This window comes from Stegostoma tigrinum, unplaced genomic scaffold, assembly GCF_030684315.1.
Source record: "Stegostoma tigrinum isolate sSteTig4 unplaced genomic scaffold, sSteTig4.hap1 scaffold_79, whole genome shotgun sequence".
NCBI classification, from domain to species: Eukaryota; Metazoa; Chordata; class Chondrichthyes; order Orectolobiformes; family Stegostomatidae; genus Stegostoma; species Stegostoma tigrinum.
Genome location: NW_026728736.1, coordinates 263228 through 285000, shown reverse-complemented (window position 1 = coordinate 285000; position 21773 = coordinate 263228).

Sequence of the window (21773 nt, the reverse complement as noted above, 5' to 3'; positions counted from 1 at the left end):
CAGTCCTGAACGATTGCAGCTCTGTCAGAGGGTCAGAACTGAGGGGACAGTGCTTTACTGTCAGTGGATCAGTTCTGACACAGTACCTCATTGCTGGAGGGTCAGATCTGAATGAGTACCACATTGTCAGAAGGCCAGTACTCAGTCAGTGCCTCAAACAAAGAGTACCCATGCCAATAAACAGTAAATTAAATCTTAAAACACAGAGGATCCTGCAAACAAACGCTAAAACAGAGAGCCTCCTGGAAATAAACTCAAAAACACAGAATGCTCTGCAAATAAACTCAAAAACGCAGATGGCACTATAAATAAGACACAGAGCCCATTGTTTAAAAAAAACCCTGAAACAAAGATCCAACTGAAACAAAACCATGAAATGAAGATCCTCCTGTAAATAAATGCTAAAGCCCAGAGCTCACTGGAAATAAATCCTAAACTACACTGCTCACTGTAAATAAACCCTAAAGCAGAGAGCCTTCTGTAAATAAACCTTAGAATACAGCCTTTCTATGTAAACCTTAAATCACAGAGCTCTTTGTAAATAACCCGAAAACACAGGCCTCAATGTAAATAAACTCTAAAACAGAGACCCCCCCAACCCCGCCAGTGTCGAAGCACTGCAACACAGAGCCCCCGGTAAATAAGCCATAAAGCACAGATCTACCCTGTAAATTAAGTCAAAAACATACAGGACAGTGTAAAACACAGAGCCCCCTACAATTGTACACTCAAATACTCAGACCACTTTAAAATGAACTCGAACACACATCCCCCAGGAAGTAGACAGGAAAAGACAGGGCTGAATAAAGCCGAAAACACAGCGCACCTCTTCATGCACGCGAATAATGAGCCGACCTGTAAACTATCTGTAAGACAGGGCCCTTCACAAATAAACCCTAAAAGACAGAGCTCGCGATAAATAAAGAGCGCCCTGTAAATAAACTCTAAAACACTGAGTAAAAACCCAAAGAACTGCGGATGTTGCAAATCAGAAAACAAATACAAAGTTGCTGCAAAAGCTCAGCAGGTCGGGCAGCATTTGTCAGCGGAAAAACAGAGCGAACCGGTTCCGGTTCGGTGACCCTTCCACAGAACCTCCCTCAGTTCTGCTGGGCTTTTCCAGAAACTTTGTTTTTGTTCCTGATTTGCAGCATCCGCAGTTATTTCAGTTTTCAATTCACCAGGCAGTCAGTAACATCAAATGGTTGTGTATCACATATTTACCAGTCAGACTCAAACACGCCGTACTCGTTCGCTCACGTGGTCTGAGAGAACAAGGTGTCGAGCCGGATGAACACAGCAGGCCAAGCAGCAGGAAAGCTGACGGTTCGGGCCGAGACCCTTCTTCAGAAAAGTGGTCACTTGTTAATCTTGTAATCTTTGCCCCTGAATATCCTGTGGTCTGCCCTGTTTACTCACATCGGTTAGCACTCAACAAGGCTTCCGGAGGCTGGCTGGTGTGTCTTTAGTGATACAGGGCCAATCGCCTTCAAATATCCTTTTGTGTGGTTTTTGTGTGACATTATATCATAAGCCTCTTTACTGTTGCACGAAAGGTCCTCTTGACCGAAGCACCCACAGCGCTCCATGTGACCACTATCGCGCTGTCATTCATTCATAACTTTACTGACCACTCACTAGGGTAATAAAATGTGAGGCTGGATGAACACAGCAGGCCAAGCAGCATCTCAGGAGCACAAAAGCTGACGTTTCGGGCCTAGACCCGTCATCAGAGAGAGCACTAGGGTCCTCTGTTTACTGTTAGCGCATTTCATTCATTCATTCATAAAATTGCGATCTTGCCATACTTTTCACGAATGAAGGGAGACTATAAATTAAAATGTTCCTTCCACGCATTCCTGCCTTTTCACAGTTTGAACTCGTGTTGCTGACAGTGTCCAAACCTGTGTCTACATCAGAGTCAATCCCTGACTATGTGTTAATTTTCTAATCTATTCAGAACAATATCTTCCCATCCATCGTGTCACCCGAAACTATGAATAATTATAATGTTAATCAGCCCTCAACAAACGTCTCCCAGGACTTGAATAGCTGGCGGGACATCAAACAAGTTTCTGCTTTACCACGTCTCTGTTAGATACATATTGACTAGGGCCCGCGATCACTTTCAGAAAGTTCCTACTCTCTCTCAAAACAGCTCTTCCGTGAAATTGAGCGAGAAGAATGAGAAGGTCGGCAATAGTGAAATCTCAAGTCCCGGCCGCGGTAATCAGGCCACTGACCTTTCTGCTGTCATCAACTGATTGTCAGCCCAATCACATCACATCGGGTTGATAATCTTTCTGGTGTCGTCTAATTTTTAAAAAATAAAAAGGATCCACACCAGTCATTGCCCTATTTCAAATACCTCAGTCCTGTCCCGGTAATAGCCCTCAATCCTGACCCGATTGGCCGTCAGACAACACTGCACGTCTACGGTACTGACCCTCTGACCATGAGGTACTCTCACAATGAGATGTTATTGTATAACGTCCCATTGATTTCGATACTTCTACAAATTAAAGTCTTTCATCTGCCTACGCACAGGGATGCAGGCACTGCCCTGAAGCTTCCTGCCCAGCTAGGAATTCAGTGTAAAACTTTTGTAACTCTTTGTCTTCCCACACATCGGTATGCAGACACTGTCTTAAGCTTCCTGACTGAATACAATTAGAATTAAACTGTGTCAAATAGGGTTCGGTGGGGAACATTTGTAAAGGTGTGAAACTTCTAAAGCATGCAATTTCTGTCGCTGACAAAGGGGCCAGGGCACTGAATTCGTGATTTCAAGTTGCCAGTGTGTCTGGCTGGCAAGAACAATCTGTCCGGATAACTACTTGAAATCGCCTCATGCCATCAGCAGCCACTTCAAGAGCAATCGATACTATATCCTGTGAAAATGGGAACTGCAGATGCTGGAGAATCCAAGATAATAAAATGCGAGGCTGGACGAACACAGCAAGTCCAGCAGCATCCTGAGATGTGCTGTGTTCATCCAGCCTCACGTTTTATTATCTTCGGGACTATATCCTGGTCTTTTATGTTCTTGATATAATAATTGTTTGGTATCCTGTCTTTGTCTGTTGTAGTAATTGTTTTATGTATCATGTCATTGTAAAATGTGTAATTATTTTATGTATCATGTATTTTGTAAAATATGAAGAGCGGGGACTGTCCGCTGCTCGGGGAGAATTACCTGCGAGACTCTGCGCTCTGTGCCGGGTTAAGTACTGTGATTCTCCACAGCTTGTACTTGCTTGGTAATAAAAGGATTCGTGTTTTTCTAAACAGGTCAGTGTCTTGTTATTGCAACAAATCCGTGAGGGTCTCCGAAAACGAACATGACAACAGTACTGATTCTCTGACAGTGAGGTCCTCCATCAGTACTGACCCTCTGACAATGAAGTGCTCCCTCAGTACTGACCCTCTGACAGTGAGGTTCTCCCTCAGTACTGACCCTCTGACAGTGAGGTTCTCCCTCAGTAGTGACCCTCTGACAGTGAGGTACTCCCTCAGTACTGATTCTCTGACAGTGAGGTACTCCCTCAGTACTGACCGTCTGACAGTGAGGTACTCCCTCAGTACTGATTCTCTGACAGTGAGGTACCCCCTCAGTACTGACCCTCTGACAGTGAGGTGCTCTCTCACTCCAGTACTCTCACAGTGCTGCAATAACCATCATCCAATGGTACTCCCTCAAATCTGACTCTTTGACAAAGAGGCCCTGCCTCAGACTGACTTGCTGACTGAGGTACTAACTCAATCCGACTAATTCGCAGTGCTGCAGTGGGAGCTGTGTTTTTTCATGTTGATTTACAGTGGGCCTTCTGTTTTAGGCTTTATTAACTGGATGTCCTGTGTTTTGGGGTTTGTTTGCAGTCGCCTCTGCGAGTTTATTTGCAGGAGGCTTAGTTGAAGGGAGGATTTGCTGGGGGCACTGTGTTTCAGGATTTATTTTCTTGGAGCTCTATGTTTTACACTTTATTTACAGGGACTCTGGCTTTTATGGTTTCTTTTACATTTTATTTCCTGAATGACCCTTCTTAGGATTTATTTCAAGGGGTGTCTGTGCTTGAGAGCATATTTACAGGGTTAACAAGGTGTAGAGCTGGATAAACACAGCAGGCCAAGCAGCAGCAAAGGAGCAGGAAGGCTGGCGTTTTGGGCGAGACCCTTCTTCAGAAATGGTGGGGGGAGGGGGATCTGAAATAAACAGGGAGAGGGGGGAGGCAGACAGAAAATGGATAGAGGAGAAGATCGTTGGAGAGGAGACAGACAAGCCAAAGAGGCAGGGATGGAGCCAGTAAAGGTGAATGCAGGTGGGAGTTAGGGAGGAGATAGGTCAGTCCAGGGAGGATGGACAGGCCAAGGGGGCAGGATGAGGTTAGTAGGTAGGAGATGGGGCTGGGTTTTGAGGTGGGAGGAATGACAGGTTAGGGACCCTGTACCCCACTGGTGTCAATGTGACTTGACAAACTTCAAAATCTCCCCTCCCCTGACCGCATTCCAAAACCAGCCCAGCTGGTCCCTGCCTCCCTAACCTGTCCTTCCTCCCACCTATCCCGTCCTCCCACTTAATTTCTCCTCTATCCGCCTTCTATCGGCCTCTTCTCTCTCCCTATTTATTTCACAACCCCTTCCCCTCCCCCATTTCTGAAGAAGGCTCTCGGCCCGAAACGTCAGCTTTCCTGCTCCTCTGGTGCTGCTTTTCCTGCTGCGTTCATCCAGCTCTTCACCTTGTGACCACAGTCACAATGATCTTTAATTGTAAACTAATCTGTCATATAATTTGATCTGTTAAGGTTACAATGGTTCCCGTGCCTCCTATGGAATACACAAATGCTCTCCCTCAGCTCTGTCTCTGGGAATGCAAAGCTGCTTTCTTCTACGCTACCCTCATCGATAACACCAGCTTTAAACCTAAGCCTAGCCTCAGCCCTAATGTTCACACTTGCATAAACATGAAGCCTAGCCTCAGCCCTAAATCTTATTTACTGGGGGCTGTGCGTTTATGGTTATGTACTTTATGTACTTGAGCTCTGTGCTTTAGGTTTTATCTAATGTGGGTTCCGTGTTTAATAAGAACCAAAAGAACTGTGGATGCTGTAAATCAGGAACAAAAACAAAGTTGCTGGAAAAGCTCAGCAGGTCTGGCAGCATCTGTGGAGGAGAAAAACGAGTTAACTTTTCAGGTCCAGCAACCCTTCCTCAGAATGGAAGGGTACCCAGGCTCGAAAAGTTAACTCATTTTACTCCTCCACAGATGCTGCCAGACCTGCTGAGCTTTTCCAGCAACTTTGTTTCTGTGTTTAATAGTTTATTTACAGAAGGTTCTGTGTTCTATGTTTTATTTACAGGAGGTTCTGTGTTTTCGGGCTTTTTACAAGGCACTCTGTGTTTTAGGAAAATTTACGAGCGGCTCTTTGTTCTGAGTTTCTTTTTTACAGTGATCTCCGTGTCTTCGGGAATATTTACAGTGAGCTCTGATTGAGAGCTTGTTTACAGAGGGCACTGTGTTTTAGGGTTTATTTACAGCTAGCTTTGTGTTAGGGTTTATTTACAGGGAGCTCTCTGATTGAGGGTTTGTCGGTAGTGAGATCTGTGTTTAGGGTTTATTTACAGTGAGATCTATGTTTTTAGAGTTTATTCACAGGGTTTTCTGTATTTCATGGTTTATTTACAGGGTTTTCTGTGTCTTTGGGTTTGTTTACAGTGATCTGTGTTTTAGGGTTTATCTACAGTGAACTCAGCGTTACAGGGCTTATCTTCAGGGCCCTCTCTATTTTGGGCTGATTTACACGGTACTCTGTGTTTTCGGGCATATTTACCGGAAACTCTGTGTTTTAGGGTGTACATAGATATTCGAGGGTCAGTATGGAGGGAGTGCCAGGCATCAGCCCTCACCCTAACCTCAGCCCAAACCCTAACCTTCACCATCGGTCTAACCCTAACCAGAACAGGAAAGAGCCTAAGGGGCCAAATTGTGGGTACGCACCCTTCAATGGAAGGAGAGGGGCACCTTCTTACCCCTCTCCCCCAACTCGACCTACACCCCCACCCCCACACCCTATCCCATCCCCCATCCCAAAACCCTATTCACACTCCCCCTCTACTTTTTATTCTAAAGAGGAATCCAAAATTAGCGGTGTGCACCCATAATCCCTATTTCTGGGGGCGCGGGGGTGCTGGATAACCCCCAGATTAGGGATGCGCCAAAATAAATGCAGCCTCTGGCACCCTCTCGCCGTGCCCCCCCACCCCGCAACCTGACCTTTATGATAAGAGGGTGGGTGCCTTCCGCCTTTAAAGGGTTGGTTTGTAGGGAGGGCGGGGATGGGGAACCGATGCTGCCTTTCGGGGACCGAGCCGGCAGATCGCAGCAAAGATGAGCACCACCACGGGCGGGCCGCCAGGGGGCTGCAGTCAGAAGAAACATCGCATGGGCCCAAGCTGTGCCTGCCTTTTTGTCGGTTGCATGGAACAGTTGCATGGAACAGTCCCTCTTCCGAAGTCACACTGGCCCGAAACCCACCTCTTCCTCCATAACATTAACGACTGTATCGGCGCCGCCTCGTGCTCCCACCAGGAGCTTGAACATTTCATCCACTTCACCAACACCTTCCACTCCAACCAGAAGTTAGAAGTATTTCTAATACCTGTTCACCTGGACGATTTCTAATACCTGTCTCACCTTCCTGGACCTCTCTGTTCCCATCTCCGGCAACCACCTCGAAACTGATATCTATTTCACCGACTCCCACAGCTACCTAGAATACATCTCCTCCCACCCACCTTCCTGCAAAAATAACACCCCCTGTTCTCAATTCCTTCACCTCCGCCACACCTGCTCCCAGGATGAGGGCATTCCACTCCAATACATCTCAGGTTTCCTAATATTTCAAGGACCGCAAATCCTCCCCCCGACCCCCACAGTGGTCGAGAACGCCCTTGACCGCGTCTCCCACATTTCCCGTAATTCGTGCCCCCTCTCCGCAATAACAACCAAAACACAATCCCCCTCATCCTCACGTACCACGCCACCAACCTCTGGATCTAACGTATCATCCTCCAACCATCATCTGCAATCCGACTCCACCAAAGACATTTCTCCCTCCCCACCCTTATCTGCTTTCTGGAGGGACCACTGTCTCTGTGACTGCCTTGTCTGCTCCGCACTCCCCTCCAGCCCCAATACACGTGGCACGTTTTTCCCTGCAACTGCAAGAAGTGCTACACCTGCCCCTACACCACTCCCCTCACTCCCCATCCCAGGCCCGAAGAACACTTTCCACCTCAAGCAGATGTTCACTTGCACATCTGCCAATGTGGTCTCCTGCATCCACTGCTCGCGTTGTGGCATCCTCTACATTGGGGAAACCAAGTGGAGGCTTGGGGACCGCTTTGCAGAATACCTCCACTTGGTTCGCACTCAACAATTGCGCCTCCCAGTTGCGAACTGTTTCAACTCCCCCTCCCATTCCTCAGACGACATGTCCATCTTGAGCCTCCTGCAGTGCCACAACGATGTCACCCGAAGGTTGCAGGAACAGCATCTCATATTCCGCTTGGGAACCCTGCGGCCCAATGGTGTCAATGTGGGCTTCATAAGCTTCAAAATCTCTCCTCCCGCTACCGCATCCCAAAACCAGCCCAGCTCGCCCTTGCCTCCCTACCCTTGTCCTTCCTCCTACCTCAAGCCCCAACCTCCGTCTCCTACCTACTAACCTCATCCCGCTCCCTTGACCTGTCCATCCTCCCTGGACTGACCCAGCTCCATCCTACATCCCCATCTACACTCACCTTTACTGGCTCCATCCCCACCTCTTTGACCTGTCTGTCTCCTCTCCACCTACCTTCTCCTCTATGCATCTTCTATCCATCTCCCCCTCTCTCCCTCGTTATCTCAGAACCTCCTTCCCCTTCCCAATTTCTGAAGAAGCATCTAGGCCTGAAACATCAATCTTCCTGCTCCTCTGATGCTTGACCTGCTGTGTTCATCCACCTCTACACTTTGTTATCTCAGATTCTCCAGCATCTGCTGTTCCTACTATCTCTGCTAATGCAGAAAACTTGTTTGATATCCTGCAAGCTGTTCAAGTCCTGGGAGACGGTTGCTGAGGGCTGATTAATATTATGCTTCTTCAAACGATGACACGATGGTATTGTTCTGAATAGGTTAGAAAATTAACATGTACTCAGGGATAGACACTGATGTAGACCCACGTTTTGCAGCTGTCAGCAAAATAAAGCCGTGAGGATTAAAACTGTGAAAGGGCTGTAAATGGGGTGGAAGGAGCATTTTAATTCAGTCTCCCTTTCATCGTGAAAGAGTAGGGGTAAATGGGTGTTTATCTGGCTGGCGGTCAGTGGCTAGTAGTGTGTCTCAGGGATCAGTGTTGGGACTGCAATTGTTTACAATTGATACAGATGATTTATAGTCGGGGATGAAGTGTGGTGTGTCAACATTTGCAGATGACACTAAGCTGAGCGGTAGAGCAAAGTGTGCAGAAGAACTGAAGGCCTGCAGATGGTTATATAGTCCAAGTGAGTGGGCAATGGTCTGGCAGATGGAGTTCAATGTCAATAAATGTGAGGTCATCCATTTTGATAGGAATAACAACAAAGTAGGCTATGGTTCAAATGGTAAAAAAATTGCAGCATGTTACTGTGCAAAGTGACTTGGGTGTCGTTGTGCAGGAATCGCTCAAAGTAATATTGTAGCAGGTAATTATAAAGGCAAATAGAATTTTGTCTGTCATTGCGAGAAGGATGGAGTTTAAAAACAGGGAGGCTATGCTGCAGCTGTATAGGGTCCTGATGAAGCCTCACCTGGACTACTGTGTGCAGTTTTGGTCTCCTGACTTGAGAAGGGATATACTCTCACTGGAGGGGGCACAGAGGAGACTGACTTGGTTGATTCTAGACTTGAGAGGGTTGGAATATGAGGAGAGACTGAGTTGGTTGGGATGATACTCATTGGAATTCAGAAGACTGAGGGGAGACCTTATAGAAACATACAAGATTATGAAGGGAATAGATAAGGTGGAGACAGGGAGGTTGTTTCCACTGGCAGGTGAAACGAGGAGGAGGCGGGTATAGCTCAAAATAAAAGGAAACAGATGTCAGACTGAGGACAGGAGGAACTTCTTCACCCAAAGGGTTGTCAATCTGTGGAATACCCTGCCCAGTGAAGCAGTTGAAACTACCTCGTTTAAGGCAAGACCAGATCACGTTATGAACATGAAAGGAATTTAGGTTGATGGTGAGCGAGTGGGTGAGTGGAGCTGAGTCTCAAAAAGATCAGCCAGGATCTTATTGAACAGCGGGGCAGTCTCGAGGGGCCGGATGGCCTACTCCTGCTTAGTTCTGATGTTTTTCTATTATAATGTTATAGAACCTCACAGAAAAAGGATATTTTAAAGCAATTGACCCTGCATTACTGAAGACGCGCCAGCCAGAGGTTCTGAGGAAGGATCACCTGACCCAAAACGTTAACTCTTTCTTTTCCCTCACAGATGCTGTCAGACTTGCTGAGCTTTGCCAGCAACTTTGGATATTTTCCCTGATTTGCAGCATCCGCAGTTCTTCCGGTTTTTACTGTGTGTTTTGGTATTTATTTACAAGGGGCTCTTTACTTACAGCCAGCTCTGTCTTTTAGGGTTTATTTGTAAGGGGCCCTGTTTTACGGATAATATACAGGTCGGCTCGATGTTGGGGTGTATTGACAGGTGCTCTGTGCCTTCGGCTTTGTTGAGAAGGAGCCCGGTGTTTCACCTTTTACTTCCTGGGGGATATGTGTTCGTGTTCGTCTGAAGGGGTCTCTGTATTTGAGCGTATAATTACAGGGGGTGAAGTTGATGTTGTAGAAGTTTGTTTAAACAGGACTCTGTGTTTTGGGGTTATTTACAGTGAAGCCCGCTTTTTACGGATTATAGACAGGTGTTTGAGGGCCTCTGTGCAGGCGGCTCCGTGTGTGAGGGCGAGGAGTGCGGCTGAAGCTTGGTTTAGTTTGGGCCTGAGGTTCTGGTGAGTGCCGGATTGGGCGAGCGTGAGGTCTGAGCTTTTCCAGCAATTTTGTTTTTGTTCCTGATTTTACTGTATCCACAGTTCCTTTTAGTTTTTACTTTTTTTGTGTTTATCTACAGGGGGCTCTGAATGTCAGGGTTTATACACTGGGGTTCCTGTGTTTTAGGCTTTATTTCACGGGTGCTGTTTGTTTTAGGAGGCTCTATTGTTTAGTGTTCATTTACAGGGGCATCTGTGTTTGGGGTTTATTCACAGTGAGCTTCGTGTTTTAGGGGTAATTTAGTGGGTTCTGTGTGTTCGGACTTAGATACGGGGGCTCTGTTTTCGGGTTTAGTTAAAGGGGCCTTTTTTTTAGGAGTTATTTACAGGGCGCTCTATGTTTTAGGGTTGGACATCAGCGACCATCTCACAATGATCACTCCCACAGATCTGACCCGCCGACAGTCCTGCAATCTGTTAGTCCTGAGCATCTAATCATGTAGCACTCCCATCAATTCTGACCCTCTGATAAAGAGGCACTTTCTCAGACCAACACAGTGACAATGCCACAATTCCTCACGACTGACAAAGTACTAACTTCTCACAGAGGTAATTCCTCAGTATTGAGCCTCCAATAGAAATGCAATACTTCCGTACTGACCTTCTGAATTGGTTGCTCACCATTAATTCTGAACCCGTTCCAATGATGCTCCTCCTCTGTGTTCAGTCTCTCATAATAATGCACTCTGGCTGTTCTGATCCTCTGATAATGCTGCAATTATGTATGAATTATTATCTTGTATTATCAGTACAGGACTCCCTCAATGCTTCCTCCATTACACTGAGGTCTATCGTTTATATCGGCTCCAACAAACCTGCTCTTATTTAACGGGCCAGGCATTGCTTCACTTGTACAGATTTTGTCAAGTCCTGCTGATGTTTCTGGGAGGACTTTTTCTGACACCTCAGAATTGACCCCTGACAATGTTGCACTCCCCCCTCACTTATGACCGCACCTGAGCTGCAATACCTCGGGGCTCACCTCCTAATTATGTAGCACCCATGAATTCTAAGTCCCTAAAATGAGATACTGCCTCAGTATTGACCCTCTGTTACCAATGCACTAAGTCAGAACAACCCTCCAGCAATGTGACCCTGCCTCAGAACTGACACTGAGAATGAGGCACTCCTTCAGCACTGCATCTCTAATCATACATTACATTGAGACATTCCTTGTGTACTGACCCTTTGAACAATCAGGCATTCCCTCAGGACTGACAGTCTGACGATTGTGCACTCCCTCAGTACTGGACCTCTGATAATGAGGCACTCTCGTAGTGCTGACCTCTCATAGACCTGTAACACCTCAGCCCTTATGCTCTGACAGTGTTTCAATACCTCAGTACTGACCCTCTGACAACGGGTCAGTGCCTCAGAACTGCCCCCCTGACAATAAGGGAAACCGTCATACTGACCCACTGCTTCTGAGGCCCTCCCTCCACACTGACTTCCCAGTGCAAAACTATTTCAGTACTGGCCCTTGAAATGTGAACAACTTCCTTAATTCTGTCCCCCTTAAATGGCAGCACTCCCTCAGCACTGACCCTTTGACAATAACGCACTCCCACATTTTTGACCCTGTGACAATGAGGCACTCCCTCACCCCTGATGCTCAGACAGCGCTTCAATATCTCAGTCCTGATACTGTCACTGCCTCAGCACAGACCACTTGACAACGAGACACTGGTTAAGAACTGACCTGCTCACAGAGCTGCAAGACCTCAGTACTGACCCTCTCATCAAGTGACACTATCTGAATTCTGACACCTGCATGATGAGGCACTGCCTCAGCGTTCACCCTCTGACAAACTCCTGACGACCCCCTGTAAAGACTGACAGTCTCCCTGGACGTCCTATAAATCCTGACAGTCTCTCCTGGACTCACAATGAACACTGACACACTCCCCAGGGACTCTTTGTAAATACACACACACACACACACACACACACACACACACACACACACACACACACACACACACAGGGGCACCCTGTAAATATTGACACACACACAGGGACACCCTGTAAATATTGACACACGACCTGGCAATCCCCTGTCAAGACCAACAGAGTCCCCGGGGACACACTGTGAATATTGACACATCTGTGTGACCCCCTGGAAATACTGACAAAGCCCCTGAAATCATCTGTAAAACTGACACACTCCGTGGGACCCCCTGTAAATATTGACACAGTCCCAGCAAATCCTGAAAATACTGACAGTCCCTGGGACCCTCTGCAAAGACTGACGCATTTCCCGGGGCCCCCTTTAAATACTGAAAAATTCCCGCGACCTACAGGGGTTCAGGGACTGTGTCAGTATTGACAGGGGCTCTTGGTGAGAGTGTCAGTATTTACAGGGTGTTCCGCGGAATTTGTAATTATTTACAGGTGCTCCCGGGAGTGTGTCAGTAGTTACAGGCGGTCCCATGGAGGGTCAGTATTTACAGGGCGTCTCAGGGATTGTGTCAGGATTGACAGGGAGACTTGGGGAGAGCGTCAGTAGTTACAGGGGTGCCCGTGGACTTTGTTTTTTCAGCGGGTGTTAGGGAGAGCTACAGTATTTCAAGGTGGTCCCAGGGAGTGTGCCAGTGTTGACAGGGATTCCAGGGGAGTGTGTCAGTATGCACCGAGCCCCTATAAATTCTGACACGCTCCGCAGGACTCCCTGTAAATACTGACATAGTACCTGAGAATCCCTGAAAATGCCACCACACTCCCAGGGACCCTCTGTAAACGCTGACACATTTCCCAGGGCCCGCTTTATACACTGAAAAATTCCCTTGGCCTCCTCTGTATACTGACACACATCCCCGGACCCTTGTACGTATAGACACACTCTACACAACTAACCACAAATACTGGGATATCCCGTAAATACCGACACACACCTCACGACACACTGTAACTACTGTCACATTCCCTGGAATCCGCTGTAAATCATGAGAAACTCCCTGGGGCTGCATGTAAATACGGACACATTTCCCAGGGACCCCTCTAAACACGAACACATTCCCTGGGACTTCACCTAAACACTGACACATTCCACGGAACCCCCGTAAACACTGATAAACTCCCAGGACCCCCTGGAAATAATTACACATTCCCCATTCCCCCTGTAAATACCGATACACACGCCGGAACTCCCGTAAACACTGACACATTCCACCCCCGGATACCGATACTCTCCCTGGGACACCCTGCAAATACTGATGCAATCACCGGGACCGCTGTAAATTCTGTCACACTCTTCGGGAAGCCCTCTAAATACTGACATATTCCCTAGACACCCTTTAAATACTGGCAAAGTCCCAGAGAACCCCTGAAAATACTGCCACACTCCCCAGGACCCTTTGTAAATACTGATATATTCCCCGGGACCAGCTGCAAATATTGACACATTCCCTGTCCCCGCTATAAGTACTGAGAAACTCCCTGGGACTCCCTGTATACAATGACACATTTCCCAGGGTACCCTCGAAACACTGACACATTCCCCAGGAGCTCCTCCAAATACTGACACACAGCCCCACACCCCTGTACAGACAAACTCCCTGCGACCCACTGTAAATCTTGACATACTCCCTGAGACCCCCTGGAAATACCGACACACCACCCCTCCCGGGACCGCCTGGAAATACCAAAACACTGTAGGGATTCTCTGATTCTATTCTATGATGCCCTTGTCCTGTGAATGAATGAATAAATAAAGAAACCTGGTGAAGCCGCCAAACAGCATAGCCAGCAAGTGATAGACACAGCAAAGTGATCCCACCATCAATGGATCAAATCTGAGCTCTGCAGTCCTGCCACATCTCGTCATTTACTGTGGTGCACAATTAAACAACTGATTGGACGTGAAGACTCCACACATATCCCCATCCTCAATGATGGAAGAGCCCAGCACATCAGTGCAAAAGATAAGGCTGAAGTATTCATAGCAATCTTCAGCCACAAGGACCAAGTGGATGATTCATCTCGGGCTCCGCCAGCATCACAGATACCGGTCTTCAGTAAATTCAATTCACCCCACGTGATGTCAGGAAACACTTGGAGACACTGGATACTGCAAAGGTCACAGGCCCTGACAATATTCTGGCAATAATACTGAAGACTTGTGCTCCAGAACGTGCCGCTCCCCGTGCCAAGCTGTTGCAGTGCAGTTTCAACACTGGTATCTACCCGACACAGTGGAAAATTGCCCACGTATGTGCCGGATTGCAAACATAGGACAAATCCAACCTGGCCATATACTGCCCTATCAGGCTGTACTCAATCATCAGGAAAGTGATAGAAGGTGTCAGTAACATTGTTATCAAGCAGCACCTGCTCAGCGACGGCCAGTTTGGGTTGTCAGGGCAGCTCAGCTCCTGACCTCATTACAGCCTTGGTTCAAACATGGACAACACAGCTGCATTCCAGAGGGGAAGTGCAAGCTCCAGCCCTTTACAACAAGACTACATTTGAGCAAGTGTGGCATCAAGAAGCCCGAGCAAAACTGGACTCAATGGGTATAAGGGGACAAATTCTCCACTTGCTGGAATCATACCTGGCACGCAGGAAAATGAATGATCTTATTGGAGGTCAGATATCTTAGCTCCAGGGGATCCCTGCAGGAGTTTCTCGGGGCAGTGTCCGAGATATAACCATCTTCAGCTGCTTCATCAATGAACTTGCATTCTTCATAAGGCCAGAAGTTGGGATGTTCCTGATGATTGCACAATGTTCAGCATCATTCATGATTCCTCAGATCCTAAAGCAGTCCTTGTCCAAATGCAACTAGATCTGGGCAATACCCAGGCTTGGTCAGACAAGTGGAAGTTACATTCACACCACAGAAATACCAGGCAATGACCGTCACCAACAAGAGACAACCCCCCGCCCCCGACAAACAATTTGTTACATTCACTGCATCCCACACTGTCACCGTCGTGGGGGTGAGCTTTGAACAAAAACTGAACCAGACTCACCACATAAACACAGTGACTACAAGAGCAGGTCAGAGGTGAGGAATGCTGCGGCGACTAACCCACCTCCTGATTCCCCAGAACGTGTCCACTGTCTACAAGGCATAAGTCAGGACTGTGATGGAACGCTCCCCATTTACCAGGATGGCCGCAGCTGTAACAACATGCAAGAAGCTTGACTCCATCCAGGACAAAGCAGCCCAGTTGACTGACACGATATCGACAATCATCCACTCCCTCCACCACCAATGATGAGCGGCCTCAGCAGCACTGTGTACGATCTACAAGATGCAATAAATGCTGGACCAGTCAGTGACACACACATCCAACAAATAATTGAAGAAACAAACTCTTATTAATTAGTGATTTTTCACAGTCTCACAGCCAGCCATGCCTCATATACACACATCTTAGTGACAATGTGGTGACCGTAACCAGACCCACAGTGAGCCTGGGCTCATCCACACTCCTCCCAGTCACATTTCTGATGCATTCAAGATGCATGGCAGAAATTCGCCAAAGCTCCTCATGCAGTACCTTCCAAACCCATGACAGCTTCCATCTCGAAAGACAAGGGCATCAAGTACATGGGAACACCTCCTTCAATCCCACTCCAAGCCACTCGTGATTCTGATTTAGAAATATATCCGGAATCCTTCACTGCGACTGTTCAAAAGATGGGAATTCCCTCCCTCATGGCACTGTGGGGGCAACACACAGCAGGCGAACTGCAGCGGTTCGAGAAGGCAGCTCACCACCAACATCTCCAGGGCAATTAGGGATGGGCAATAAATGCTGGACCAGTCAGTGACACACACATCCAACAAATAATTGAAGAAACAAACTCTTATTAATTAGTGATTTTTCACAGTCTCACAGCCAGCCATGCCTCATATACACACATCTTAGTGACAATGTGGTGACCGTAACCAGACCCACAGTGAGCCTGGGCTCATCCACACTCCTCCCAGTCACATTTCTGATTTGAAAAATACACCGTTTTCACAAGAAATCTCTTTGTATATGTACAATGTCACAACTGCAGTTGCGTTCTGTCCAGCTGCGTATCAAATAAACAAATAAAGCATTGGACTTTGGCTCCACCCAATGAACCAAAGACCTCTCTCAGACATACAACAAAAATATTTACATACATGTGAGACACGGGGAGGGTCCGATAACTGAATGGACCCTCATTTACCTTCAGCAGGAAAACCTCAGACAGTGGTCCTTCCCGACTGTGCCTCGGCAGCAGCAGCCCCATCGTCCCAGTTCTGCCCCAAGCTTTTAGTGCATCCCAGTTATGCCTCGTGGACACACCACCTGGTTACTGACAGGGAGCCTGGCAGCATCTGCACGCTTCCGCGTCATGATGCGGTGACTGTAAATGGTCTCACAGTGGCCCTGGCCTCATTCGCACAACTCACAGGAAGTCCGACTTGACTGTAAACGGTCTGACAATTGCCCTCACCTCATTGACACACCTCCAGTAATTATACAGGGACACAAAACAGTCTCACACCGAGCATGGCCTTATTTACACTCCTCCCAGAAACTAAACAGTGATTGTAAACAGTATCACAGTGGGCCTGGCCTCATCTCCATGCTTCCGACTTACTATACGGTGACTGTGAACAGCCTCACAGCAAGTCTGTCCTCATCCGTGCACCTCCCAATAACTATATGCTGAAGGTAAACATTGAGCCTGGCCTCATCCACACACTCCCTGCAGCTATACGGTAACTGTAAAGGTCTCACACTGAGTCGAGAGAGAGTAGGAACTGCTAATGCTGGAGTCTGCGAGAACGAGGTGTGGGCTGGATGAACACAGCACGACAGGCAGCATCAGAGCAGCAGGAAAGCTGATGTTTCGGGTTTCACCCACAGCCACTTCCAGGGCAGTGTACTGTGGCACAGGCCAACAAGGTGCACATAAACAATCTGACAGGTCGTGCCCTTCTCACCACCCGCCAATCTATGTTATGTTGTTTGTTGGAAAGTTCTGATGATGAGACATTGTACCAAATGACTTTGTCAGTCTGCTCTGGGAACTGCACGACAGGATCCAGCCTCTCCTTTTCCCACAGGGTCTCGAGCACGCTGCGTGCTGACCACTACCTGATGGACTGGCGGTCAGACGTTTGTTTCTTTGCAAATTTCACAACAAAGGACATATGTTATAGAACGGTCCAAATACTTGGAGCTTTCCGTGGCAGAGAGGCCAGTCCCTTCGTTCGCAACACTGGGATCAGGTCGTACCTCAGTACCTAGTGACACTTGGTCTTTGCGTACTGAGAGTCTACACACAGCTTAATGCACAACAAGGTGGACATCAGGATGAGGGTGACATTGGGTACGTTCTTCCCCCACTTAGCCAGAGCTTAGTACATGGAGTTGTTGCAGACACGGTCTATCTTAGGCTTCCAGTAGGAATGGAAGATGGCTCGGATGAGGGAAACAGTGCAGTGTGGGTGATGGGCCAGAACTGTGCCATGCACAACAACAGAGAGAGTGCCTCACACCTGATGACCAGGATTTTACCCACAATGTGCACCTCCCAAGGCTTTCTGCACGCCCCAGGCTCTCTGAACTGTGTGCCCAGCACTTTTGGGTAATCTGCCCTGACGGTGAAGGGAATGAAGGATCATTCAGGCCAGATCCCAAAGGACATGGCCTCACTCTTGTCTCGATTTACCATGGCTCCCGAGGCCAGTTTGAAAGGGTCACAGATGCTCATGAACCTGCGCACTGACACTGGGGCTGAGCAGAGATTGGTAACATCGTTATCGGACAGGGACGCTTTGACCTGCAGGCCCGCTCTACCTGGAATAATCACACTTCTCAGGCTCACATCCTTACTGATGGACTCAGCAAAGGGCTCGATAGAGCACACAAAAAGGCACGAGAGAGTGGGCAGCCCTGCCAGACCCTGGATCTGATGGGTAAGCTCTGTGATTCCCATACGCAGATTGAGACTGCGCTCATGATGTCGGTGTAGATCTGTCGGGCCCAATTGCAGATTCTCTCCCCTAAGCCCATTTTATAAAGCACATCCCACATGTTGGTCTGCAATATCCTGCCAAAGGCCTTCTCTTGGTCCAGGCTGATGAGGCAGGTATCCACCCCTCTGTTCTGCCTGCCGGTGATCGTATCCCTCGGAGCGCGAGGCTCTCAGAGATCGTCCTGTCCCCTGCAGCACAGGTTTGGTCAGGGTCAATCACCAATCGCAGAGCAGACCTGACCCAGTTACAAATGACTGAGACAGGATTTTGTAGGCTACATTCGCCAATTATATTGGTCGCTGCTTTCTAACTTCCTCCCTCAATCCCTTCCACTTGCAGGTCAGGGTGATGATACCATTCCTCATGGATTCGCTCATAGTACCTGACAGAAGCATACTGTCGTACAGCTCCAGCAGGCCCTGGCCAATCAACTCCCAAAGAGCTGAATACAACTCGGCTGGAAAGGCATCACTTCCCAGAGTTTTATTCTTTTCGAAGGCCTTCTCCAGCTCATCCAGAGATAATGGTCGGTCCAGGCTCTCCTGCTTGGTGTTGTCTAAGACCCCCAGGATTGAGGACAGGAATGTCTGGGTGTCATTGCGCTGGCTGTGGTCAGAGTGTCATACGGACTGGCTTGAAAGGATTTGCTGAGCTTCAGGATGTCTGATTGAGACAAACTTATCGAGCTATGTTCATCCTTCAGGCTGCTGAGCACAGAGCTCTCCTTTAGCATCTTCAAGAAGACGGAATGTGAACACATCTCATTAGGTCACATGCAGCTTTAAAGGGCACTGATTTGGCCTCCATTGGAATACTGTATCTAATTCCAGTCTCCCTGCTGTGGGAAGGATGTTGTGAAACCGGAAAGGGTTCAGAAAAGATTTACAAGGATGGTGACTGGGTTGGAGGGTTAAAGCTCAAGGACGAGGTTGAATAGACTGGGTCTATTTTCCCTGGAGCATCAAAGGCTGAGGGATGACCTGATCGAGATTAGTAAGAGCATGAGAGGCATGGATAGGGTTTATAGACATTGTCTGTTCCCTGGGGTGGGAGAGTCCATAACTGGAGGGCATAGGTTTAAAGTAACAGGGGAAAGATCTAAAAGGGATTTAAGGTACATTATTTTCATGCAGAGGGTGGTGTATGTATGAAATGAGCTGCTAGAGAGAGGATTGGAAGCTGGTACAATTTCAACATTTAAAAGCCATCTGGGTGGGAAAATGAATAGGAAGAGTTTAGAGGGATATGGGCCAAATGCTGGCAAATGGGACTACATTTATTTAGGATATCGAGTCAGCATGAACAAGTTGGACCAAACGGTCTGTTTCAGTGCTGTCTGTCTCTGACTGTTATTCTCTCTTGCTCCACAGTGCAGACCCTGAACCGCAAGATTATCTTGGAGGCCTCCAAGGCAGAGAGTGGGGCTTCCTGCCTCCACACCTCCTGGGGCTCCTTCGTGACATTGACCCGATTGTCTGGAGTAAGAGTAGGTTTTGCACGGGTTTCTGGAGTTTGAACAGTTTTGCCCAACTCTCTCTCACCTTCTGAACACTTTTCAGGACAAAGAACTTCTTGGTGTTCGCTTTGACTGCCTCCCACCAAGTGCAAAAAGGGTCTTCATCGTTCTCCACCCTGTGTGCTCTCTTTTGAGCTTCTTCATGTTTTTCTGGGGTCAGCTTCCATGTTCCCTTGCCAGCCCGCTGGTCATCCTGTAGGTGACAGTCAGCCAGCAGGAGGCAGTAGTCAGAGAAGAACACCGGCTTGACTTCAATGGATATGATCGAGGACGTGTGGGCGCAAACAGGAAATCTATCCAATGGGTGGATAGACCCGTCTGGCTATGACCAGGCGTTTCTACTCTATGCTCAGTCTGCAGGGGTGCTGAAGATGTTATGCAGCTTGGCAACTTTAACCGTTTCCATCAGAAATCGGGACGTCGAGTCCAGTTCACTGTCATACCCTCTATATTGTTCATTCGTGCCGATGATGCTGCTGAAGTCTCTGGCCAGAATGACTGGCCTGGACATCACCAGCAGCAGTGGAAGCAGGACGGCCAACCCCTCACTCTTTCCCAGTGGGGTCTCCATGTTAATTACTCCGGGAAGCGTTTCTCTATGAGCCTGGCCTGATCTGCACATCTCCCACAAACTATATGGTAACTGTAAACAGTCTTAAAGTGAGCCCGATTGATTCACCCTCCTATCAGTAACTTGCCAATGATTACTGCCTGTTTCACAGTCAGTCTAGTCTGATCTTCTCTTCCTCTGAGTGAATCCTTTCTGTCCTCTTCCATTCAGCCCGTGCCTTTGAGACTACAGCCAGATTCCCCTTTCATTGCATTTCATTCTCCTCACTGTCTCGGTGCTGCCACACACATCACCTGTCTCTGCATTTCCCTCTGTGATAGTTCTTGTGAAACCCATCCCCCTTCCTGCCCCACCTTCCAGCTGCAATGTTGGAAGATCACCACATTGGGCATTGCCATTAGTGCTCCAGCTCATTCATATTTCTTCACCAAACAGAAACACAACTCATCAACAAGAGTAAGTGGCAGGCAAATGAGATACATCAGACATCTAAAAGCAGTTTGTTGTTCAAAAGTGGAACTAACTTTAATTTGTATGCGTACAATAGAATCAGCAAGAATAATACATAAATAGCATGCAACTCATTTCACTGAACACATTTGTGCAAATAAATAATATCTCTGCAGTTCAACCAACTCCAACAGCATAACATTAGAGACAGAACATTTGGAAATGATACAGAAATTTCAGATACTAATGATTTAAAGAGGAGGACAGATTAAGATCGGGGAAACTGAACATGGTGTACACACTAAAATCCATTTCGCAATTGGAATGCCTCATTCAGGCAATTACATCTGTCTCCCTCAGTCTCAAATGGTCTTCTTCCCATTCGATTTTCTTTTACTCTCTGGGCCACCCCCAATAAGCAGTTCCCTTCCCTCCCCAGTTTAGCCTCATGCCTTCCTTTACACTGGTATGGAATGGTATCTTTCTAGTACGTTTGATTTTCGATGAACACACCGCACTGGTTTGTGACCAGGTCGGCCAGTTGAACCTCACAGAATATGAGTTGCCTGATTGTTCCATATTAACAGCCCAAATCAGGGAGCCCTGGCTGACAGATAAGAGGTGTGAGCATCAGAGATGCTGACACCCTGTCAACTATCTCTGAATGAGGCAGTGCTAAAGTTGAAGACAGTTCATTTGTAAATAAAAGTTGAATTGGAGATCGACACTGGCCTCCGTGTATTTAAAATACATCTCCAGCACTGGGTTTGAATATTATTGTTATCCTTTTGTTATCAAACATCTCTGTGTGCAGTGATCAGCAGGGTTATAACATGGAGATGTGGGAACAGGTTTGTTTAGATTCCCGACAGTGTGGATACAGGCCCTTTGGCCCAACAAGTGCACACCAAACCTTGGAGCATCCCACCCAGACCCACGCCCCTGAACACTACGGGCAATTTAGCATTGCCAATCCACCTAGCGTGCACATCTTTGGACTGTGGGAGGAGACCGGAGCACCTGGTGGAAACCCACGCAGACACAGGGACAAGGTGCAAATTCCACACAGACAGTTGTCTGAGGCTGGAATTGAACCTGGGTCCCCACTGCTGTGAGGCTGCAGTGCTAACCGCTGAGCCACCGTGCCGCCCCATATCGTGTTGCTTTTGCACAAACTTCGATGAAGAGGAAAATGCCACTGA